Source organism: Acinonyx jubatus, chromosome E2 (genome assembly GCF_027475565.1).
Source record: "Acinonyx jubatus isolate Ajub_Pintada_27869175 chromosome E2, VMU_Ajub_asm_v1.0, whole genome shotgun sequence".
Classification (NCBI taxonomy): domain Eukaryota; kingdom Metazoa; phylum Chordata; class Mammalia; order Carnivora; family Felidae; genus Acinonyx; species Acinonyx jubatus.
In genome coordinates this window covers 42,715,109-42,723,549 of record NC_069396.1, presented here as the reverse complement: position 1 = coordinate 42,723,549, position 8,441 = coordinate 42,715,109, and the positions used below count along the sequence as shown (strand labels likewise).

The window sequence follows — 8,441 nt, the reverse complement described above, 5'->3', positions numbered from 1 at the left end:
CCAGCTCTGGGAACCCCCTCCACTCTGAAGATGTGGCTGCAGGACAGAGGGAGGAAGGGGACAGGAAGGCCTGAGAGCAGGATTTCCTTCTGCTGCCACAGGGTCTGAAGCTCCACTAGCCCCACAGGGACACTGCAAGTTTGCATTAGGGACTGTAATAGGTCAACTTATGAGATATCAGAAAGCTTGTTGTATATAAGTTCGGCTTAAACTCACCTTTCATGAAAAATTGAGATAAAGGCTTATGTGGTTCCCTATTAGGGTTATCGGAAATTACTAACAGCCCTATCTCCCCTATTTCCCTTCTGTAACTTCGCCTGCTTGCTAAATAGATAACTTAGGTTGCAAAACGCTCCCCCACCCCTTCTACCAAGATCTGGCCTAGGCACGACCAACATGTAAAAAGTCACAAACTCACTGCCCCACCGTATCTTAGGTGTCTAACTATGACCTCTGTAAGTTTAGAAGGACCCCCGAGTATGAGATCCTGAACCAGTGTTTGTTTTGGGCTTTCACAGAAGTGCTGTTTCTGTTCCCTAAATATTAGTTCTGCTTAAAACCACATTTGCTGAGTTACTGAGAAATAAAACTTCCTCTTAACTGCTTGTTTGAGCTTCTGTAAACCTGCTCGGCGTAATCACCCTTCCCCATTTTCAGGCACGGCATCCTGTTCGAACTAGATAGAAGACTAATATTGTAAACCACATGATTCAGCATTCAACTAGCTAGAGTCATCAAGTTATATTTTAAAATTCTTCAGGACTGTGTGATTGGTGCCCGCCTTATATTTTAAAAACCTACAACATTGTGTGATTGGTGCCCGCCCTTTCAAACTGCCACCCTTCGCAACCCGATTAGCCGATACAGGCTTTATAAGACATTCCCAAAGCTTGTTCGAGGCCAGACTTTCAGGACCTGTTGTATTTCCCTGTCTGGCCTGGCCGTAATAAACTTGTTTTGATCCTGTTTTTGCTGTCCGGAGTTTATAAGTGATCGTGACCTACAACAGGGACAAAATACTTCCCGAATGTTCTTATGGAAAATTGGTTACTCAGCAGTGGCACAGAAAAACATACAATTTAGAATTAGAGTTTAAAAGCAAGAAAGATAAAGATAAAAAATAAAAAAATAATAATAATAATAATATTAAAAAAATAAAAAATAAAAGCAAGAAAGAGCCACTAACATTAGGAAAACTGAACAACCACAGAAGAGAAATAAAGATTGCTAGTGGTGACTTCCCTCCGTGTTTTGCGTGTGAAAAGGAAAAAGCAGGTCAGGGAAATGCAGGATTCCAGGCTCTGGATGAAGGACAGTGAAATCCCTTCTAAATAAGAGAGGTTTCCGTGACAATTGTCATCTAAAAGTACATATGTTTTCAGAAAATAGGGAACTGGCAAGTCCCCAAAAGTTACTAAATTGCTACCTTGAGTGTGGGGCAAGGCAAGCAGGGAGGGGTTGGGGGAAGCCAGGAGAGACCTGCTTTGCTCCACTGGACAGACAGCAGTGCTGTGGAATGAAGAAACCAAACGTGAGGAAAGGGGACCTTGGTGTGGCTTCGTGGTGCCCTCCCATCTGTACCCTAAAGGGACTCTTCAACTTCACAGGTTATTTTCAGCTTCTGAAATGAGGTGATAATTTGGCTTAAAGCCGAAGACTTTTACCTACTGCTCAGAGAAAATATTCGCGCATCATATATTTGAAAAGGGTTAATATCCAAAATATATAAGGAATTCTTACAACTCAATAGCAAAACAAACAAACAAACAATCCAAATAAAAAATAGGCAGAGGATCTGAATAGATGTTTTTCCAAAGAAGACATACAGATGGCCAACAGACACATGAAAAGCTGCTCAACATTACTCAGTATCAGGGAAATGCAAATCAAAACACAATGAGATATCACCTCACATCTGTCAGAATGGCTGTTATGAAAAGGACAAGAAATAACAAATGTTGACCAGGCTCTGCAGAAAAGGGAATGCTTGGGCATTGTTGGTGGGTATTTACCTCCATCAGGTACAGCCAGTAAGGAAAACCATATGGAGATTTCTCAAAATATTGAAAACAGAACTATCATATGATTTGGCAATTCCAGTTCTAGGTATTTACCGAAGAAAATGAAAACACTAACTCCAAAAGACAGCTCTACCCCGCTTCATTGCAGTATCATTTACAATAGCCAAGATTTGGAAACAACTTAAGTGTCCATCCATAGATGAATGGATAAAGATTTGGTATATCTATACACACACACACACACACACACACACACACACACACACACACACACACACAGGACTATGCCTCAGCCATTAAAAGGAATGAAATCTTGCCATTTGCAACAACAGGGATGGACCTTGAGGGCATGATGCTAAATTAAATTAAGTCAGACAGAAAGGTAAATACTGTATGATATCACGTACATAAGGAATCTAAAAAACAAAACAAACACCAACAACAAATCAAACTCACAGAGACCGAGAACACATTGGTGATTGCCATAGGGGGAATTGGAGGGTGTGCAAAACCGGTTAAAGGGGTCAAAAACTATAAACATCCAGTTAGAAATTATTCATGGGGATATAATGTACAGCATATGACTATAATTTGTATTGTATTGCATATTTCAAAGTTGCTAAAAGAGTAGATCTTAAAAATCTTCACCCCAAGAAAAAAATGAAAAAAAAATTTTTGTAACTATGTATGGTGAGGGATGTTGACCAACCTTATCGTGGTGATCTGTGTGTCTAAGGCTTCCTACCTTGTTCTGGTAAAGATCTCATCTCTGATCCTTTGTCAGGACAGACTCAGACCACCCACCTCCTCCATCCTGAGGGGTGGTGGTATCACACAGTGAGTAGCTAGAGGTGGTGGAAACCCTGGGAATTTGTGCCTGAATCCAAGAATCAGGCCAGCCTAAACATGTGTGCATTCGGTGGTTGCAGGAGGGGTGGGGAGGGGATGGTATTAGGCCTACGTTAGGAGAGGTGGTTCTAGGCCTCCATCAGGTAGGAAAAGCAGAGTCATACCCTTTGTGCTAAAACTGGTTTAATGAAGAATACCATGCCAGAAGGAAGGAAGACTCAGGCTAGCTGAGCATTACCTCTCTCCGAGCCCTTCCTAGAAGTTCTGCTCATCAGTCTTTCAGTTGGTAATTCATCTCTAAGACCTTAAATCTTCTCCACTTTATGATTTTGGACAAGTTAAGTTTTTGTGGTATAAAATAATACGTTAGCTGCTGATTCCACAGGTACTCGGGGGAGAGGACCTTGGAGGGTTTGTGGTAAAGCAGATACTCGTTCCGGTGGCTCTCACCATGCCTCGCAGCTTTGATGTGGTTGGCTTGGTCGGCCATTTGTGCCTCGTGGCAGGCCTTGCTGAGCCTGTAAACCTCTGGCACTGACCCCCCAAAAAGGCCCCTGTGTAATGAAAGTCCCCCTCATCTTCAGGAACATGGGCTTGTGACTGAGGCCAACGTTCATAGGGGAAGTGGGTCCGACTGAGCCCACGGTAGCCAGGATGCAGGGTGTAGAACAAGGAGGAGAGGATCTCCACACCCGTGTGGTCGCTGAACTTCATGTCCGCATCCACACACACAAGGTAATCCGCTTCCTGGTGGAAGCGTTGCTGGGGAAAATTGATGTGCGGTGCATGGAGATGTCCTCCCAGCGGGCATGGCTCTGGACCTGGAGGATGATTGTCTGCCTTCCTTTTTGGATGTTAATATGAGGAACGTGGTCTGGCCGGTCAGTGAAGACGTAGTCGTTCACCCTGTGTCCCGCCATGAAGTACATCTCTGCAGTTCCAGCAATATCTTCAGGTGGATTTTGGGTCTTTTAGCAGGAAACGTGATGAATCCAATGGTGGCATTCTGGAGCTGGAGCTGCCCATTCAGGATGTCAGTTTTGAAAGTCCCCTCCCCGAGGATGGGAGCCAGCCGAGGGGTCATGACAAGGACGTCCTTCCTAGAGGGTGTTAGCACCTGTGGCTGTTGATACACCATCCTTGGTAATTTTACACTTTTCAGACCATTGTGGTCTCTAACAGCCATGCTTGCATCAACCCGGACGCTTTCCAGCTTCTGGCTTCTTGGGTTCAGGTAACCCTTAGACCTGAAGATAATGATGATAAGAGCTAGGAGAAGAAGAAAGGTCACTCGATGAAGTGAACGGCATTTCTGTGTTGCAGCCAGTATGTGCATTAGCTGGGCCATGTCTGCATGACCCAAGGATGCACCTCTTGTCTCCTCCAAGATACAAGGGTACTTGTGTCTCCTAACTTTCCCCTCTCGGTGGTTGAGGCACGTTGGAGCTGATCGCCCGACCCTAAAGCACCCACACTCCCACTTCCTGCTCACTACTCCAGCAACCCAGGTTCCCCTGGGGCCTGAACCGGTGCAAGTGAGTACCTGAGCACAGGGATGTCCTGGATGCCCTTGGAGAAAGGAAGGATCCGAGGAGACCCTAATAAATTTAGGTTCCTTCTGAAGTGCTGTCAAAGAAACCAGGTGTCAGGACTTAGCCAACAGACAGCTAGAACTTAAGGACGAGCAGGAAGAAGACAAGTCAGGGCCCCCGAAACAGATTCAGGGGACTGGCTCAAGGTAGACCACTGAGCAGGTAAAGGCCAGAGACTGTGACGAAAGCAAGGCAGGGCAGTAGTCACCAGTGATGCCCTGGTCAGGACTTATGGTGTGGCCCTCCCTTGTTAACAGCTGAGAGCTAAGCACCGAGTTTCCTGAAAAAATCCTCAAGGTCAAGATCAGACTGTTTTCAAGATCATATCCATACAGCTAACATGGGCAATTGTTCGGAGGCCTGATTTGGAAGCCATGGTGGAGGGAACAGAAAACCTACAGATTAGAAATGCTTTCCTTCATTCTCTTAATAATTACTTAAAATCCACTAGCATTTGCTTTTTATGCTACAGGCCTCACACCGTTGTTAGGATTAGGCTGCTGAGCTTAATGTGCATTATCTTGTTCAATCCTTACAATAAGCTTGGGGGATGGGTGCTATGTTACCCACGTTGTACAGGTGGGTGACTGGCCCACAAGTACATGGCTGGCGGGTAAGTGCTGAAGCTGCCTTAGCAGCCCGATTTGAGAATATTCTGTATTCTGTCCCTTCGTCTCACTTGTGTCTTCAAGGTTTCCCTTATTGGGTTCTTTCTAAAGTCAGGTTCTTTGGTTTTCTCGCTGAGCCTTCACATGTCAGCTGTTCCTCAGACAGAGGCCTCAAGACACGACCCTTTGTTGACGCAGGGCTTATCCTATTGCCACTTCATACACCTCCTCCGCTGATGTCCTGGGAAACTCCAAACATGTGCCTCCTAGAAAATGAAGCCTCAGACACAGACTTCTGATGCCACACTGGGGAACCAACAGCAGGTGAAAAAGGGCCCCTTGGTGGAGAAGGAGCACCTGCCACCTGCACCACGAAGTGGGCTGGTGCTCTCACAACACCTTGCTCTCTCTGTGACACCTTGCTCCTGCTTTCATGCAGAAGTGCTGGCTGGAGATGGGGGTTTTCAGGGGTTAAAAAGTCTTCTTAGAACAGTTCTAATTGTGTTGGAAGAGGGAGGGAAGAGTGTTCTGAGTGTCTTTTACTGCAGTCATCTTCTCTTTGTGGTGTGGATCATGACATTTGCCTGGCTGTGCATAAGAATGACAGTGTACCGCCAGCCTCACGACCCTTCTGCCACAGCACTTCAGGGGGTCCAGCATAGCATTAGTGGCCCAGCGTAATTTTTTCCAACATCTCTGACCTGCTCACAGTTCCCCAGCAGGACTGCCTCCTCGGAGATAACCTGCCTGGGTCCCACTAACACCGCAGAGAACAAGCATAGCCCATAACAGGCAGAGAGTCCATGCAAATGACTGCAGTGAAAGGAAAAGTGACTCAGACACAACAGCAGGGCATAATCAACACCCAAAGGATACTCTCCTGATGTTCCAGGTCTGGGTGGACAAGGGATACTGCATTGCAAGGTGCTCTAGGACCTCTTCTTCATAAAATCACAACCTTCGATAGCAGAAGACACCGCTAACTTTCTTAACACAGAGAAAGAGACACACAGAGGCAGACAAAATAAGGAGACAGAGAAATTTACCCCAAATGAAATAACAGGACAAGGCCACAGCCAGAGATCTAAGTGAAACAGATATAAGTAACATGCCTGATAGAGAATTTAAAGCAATGATCATAGGATACTCACGGACTTGAGAAAAGAATGGAAGGCATGAGTGAGATCCTTAACACAGAGAAGGAATAACACAGAAGAGATAAAGGACACAATTAAGCAAAATGAGAAACATACTTGATGGAATGAACAGCTGGATGGAAGAAGTGGAGGAATGAATTAGTGACCTAGAGATAGAGTAATGGAATGGAATGAAGCTGAACAAAAAAGAGAAAAGGCTTATGTAGAATGTGAATAGACTTAGGGAACTCAGTAACTCCATTACACAATAACATTCATGTTGTAGGAATCCCAGAGGAAGAGAGAGAAAAGGGGCAGAAATTTTATTTGAAGAAATAATAGCGGCAAACTTTTCTAATCTGGTTAAGGAAACAGTACACCAGATCCAGGAGGCACAGAGAACCCCCAACAAAATTGACAAGAACAAACACACACCAAGACATATTGCAATTAAACTTGCAAAATACAGTGATGAAGAAAACATTTTTAGAGGAGCAAGACAAAAGAAGTCATTAACTTACAAGGGAAAACCAATAAGGCTAGCAGAAGGTTTTTCAGCAGAAATTTGGTAAGCCAGAAGGGAATGGCATGATATATTCAAAGTGCTGAATGGGAAAAATCTGTAGCCAAGAATACTTTATCCAGCAAGACTATCATTCAGAATATAAAGAGAGATTAAGATTTTCCCAGACAAACAACTAAAGGAGTCATAACCACTAAACCAGCTCTTCAAGAAATATTATAAGGGCCACTTTGAGGGGAAAGGAGAGACCAAAAGTGACAGTATGAAGGTAGGAAACACAAAAGCAGTATAAATGAATATTTCTGTAAAAAATCAGTAAAGGAACTCACCAAAAAAAGAACATAGAGTATAATAACATATATCTAAAACATGGGGAGGAGAGGAGAAAAGAATGGGTTCAAACTTAAATGACCATCAACTTCATATAGACTGCTATATGCAGAAGAGTTATATACAAATTTAATGGTAATCATATATCAAAAACCACGAATAAATATGCAAAGAATAAAGAGAAAGAAATCCAAATATATGACTAAAGAAAATCAGCAAAACATGAAAGAGAGACAAGAAAGGATCAGACAAAATCTTCAGAAACAACCACAAAACATGTAATAAAATGGAAATAAATACATATACTATCAATAATTACTTTGAATATAATTGGACTAAAAATTCCAATCAAAAGAAGGGTGACAAAATGGATAAAAAAAAATGAGACCCATCTATATTCTGCCCACAAGAGACCCATCTTAGACCTAAACACACCTGCAGATTGAAGGTAAGAGGACGGAGAAACATCCGTCATGCAAATGGATGTCAAAAGAAAGTTGGCATAGCAATACTTACTTTGAACAAAATAGACTTTAAAACAGAGACTGTAACAAGAGCCAAGGAAGGACTTCATATAATATTAAAAGGGACAATCCAGTGAGAAGATATAACAATTGTAAATATGTATTCACTCAACATAGGGGCATCCAAATACATCAAGCAGTTAATAACAAACATAAAGGAACTAATCAATAACAGTATAAGAATGATAGGGGACTTTAACACCCTACTTACATCAATGGACATATCATCTAAACAAAAATCAACAAGGAAACAATGGCACTGAATGACCCACTGGACCAGATCGATTTAACAGATATATTCAGAGCATTCCACCCTAAAACAGCAGAATACACATTCTTTTCAAGTGCACGTGGAACATTCTCTAGAACAGATCATATATTAGGCCACAAAACAAACCTCAGCAAATTCAAGATAGAATTCATACTATGCATCTTTCCTGACCACAATGCTATGAAGTTAACCACAAGAAAAAAAAATCTGGAAAGACCACAAATACATGCAGGTTAAATAACTTGTTACTAAAAAATGAATGGGTCAACCAGGAAATCAAAGAGGAAATTAAAAAGTACATGGAAACAGAGGCACCTGGGTGGCTCAGCCAGTTAAGCGTCTGACTTCAGCTCAGGTCATGATCTCACAGTCCGTGAGTTAGAGCCCCGCATCAGGCTCTGTGCTGACGGCTCAGAGCCTGGAGCGTGCTTCGGATTCTGTGTCTCCCTCTCTCTCTGCCCTTCCCCTGCTCACACTCTGTCTCTCTGTCAAGAATAAATAAACATTAAAAAAAAAGTTTTTAAAAAAAGTACATGGAAACAAAAGAAATGAAAACACAATGGTCCAAAATCTTTAGGATGCAGAAA

General features: G+C 43.0%; 1 pseudogene; it reads right to left on the bottom strand.

The window, feature by feature from the left end:
* Positions 1–2,595: 2,595 nt before the first annotated feature.
* Positions 2,596–4,803, bottom strand: LOC106983440 (histo-blood group ABO system transferase-like; annotated as a pseudogene).
* Between the last annotated feature and the right edge of the window lie 3,638 nt (positions 4,804–8,441).